This window comes from Trachymyrmex cornetzi, unplaced genomic scaffold (assembly GCF_001594075.2).
Source record: "Trachymyrmex cornetzi isolate Tcor2-1 unplaced genomic scaffold, Tcor1.1 scaffold249, whole genome shotgun sequence".
Classification (NCBI taxonomy): Eukaryota; Metazoa; Arthropoda; class Insecta; order Hymenoptera; family Formicidae; genus Trachymyrmex; species Trachymyrmex cornetzi.
This window is the reverse complement of record NW_017297155.1, coordinates 42,679-43,711: the sequence shown is the minus strand read 5'-3', so window position 1 is coordinate 43,711 and position 1,033 is coordinate 42,679. Positions and strand designations below refer to the sequence as shown.

Genomic DNA, 1,033 nt, shown 5'->3' with positions numbered 1-1,033 from the left:
GCTGGCCACTGTGATTGGTGGTGTCCAATAAAGCAGTGATTAATCGGGATCCCCCCTTTAAAGCTTTTGTATACAAATCGATGTAAAAATGTATGTTTAATATAATAAAAATATAGAAATGAGTTAAACCGCAAAATTCTCAATACATTTTTTTATGATATTTGATAAAATATAGGGTGCATCCAGAAGCACGACCGTTCACTGAGCGCTCAGTGAGCTCTTATACCTCTCTGTTTGATCTATACTTTATCAATTGAGATCTCACTTTTATATTCAGATTAGATAATTGTACAACGGCTTTAATGTTCACTGAGTGCATACCAGTTCTGCTAATGAAAAACACTATAAGAAAATATTATATTTCGTATAAAAGAGCATATACAAAACAAAAATTACCTCATATTCTCATCTCATTTCCTCTTTGTAGGTTGTTGTTGGGCCAAAGACAGAAATTTTAGATATCGTTCCTGAATGACCAGGAAGTGAACACGATAGCCGAATTTTTCAAAATTCTCGCATATATATGCGATATAGATAAGGTGAATTGGATGGAATGCTGGTTGGAGACGCTGGATATCCCATATTACCTTTTTTATTTACACCGATTGGTAATCTTACAACGGATGAAGAAATAAGGTTTGATACATGTATTTTATAAATACAATTAAAAAAATTCTTTTATACATATAATTATATTACTGACACACACGCACGCACACGCTCGCTCACGTATGTGTGTATGTGTCATTAATAAACATGATACAACTATTTTATATGTATTTTTTTTGTTTTAGTTATAATGCGATTCACGGAAGAACAAGAAGAATTGTCGAAAGGACATTTGGTATATGGAAACGGAGATTTCCTTGTTTGTCAAAAGGGCTTACGACAAAATTATTAACGTCTACATCAATTGTAGTGGCATGTGCTGTTCTCCATAATATCTCATTGATTTTAAATGATCAGTTAGAAGATGATGAAGAAATAGAAAATTTAGATAATGAAGTTCCGGTGGTCGAGCCTCATTATCAAC

General features: G+C 32.9%; 1 pseudogene; it reads left to right on the top strand.

The window, feature by feature from the left end:
* LOC108761503 (putative nuclease HARBI1) overlaps positions 1 to 1,033 on the top strand; it is a 5,447-nt pseudogene that overhangs the window by 3,747 nt on the left and 667 nt on the right.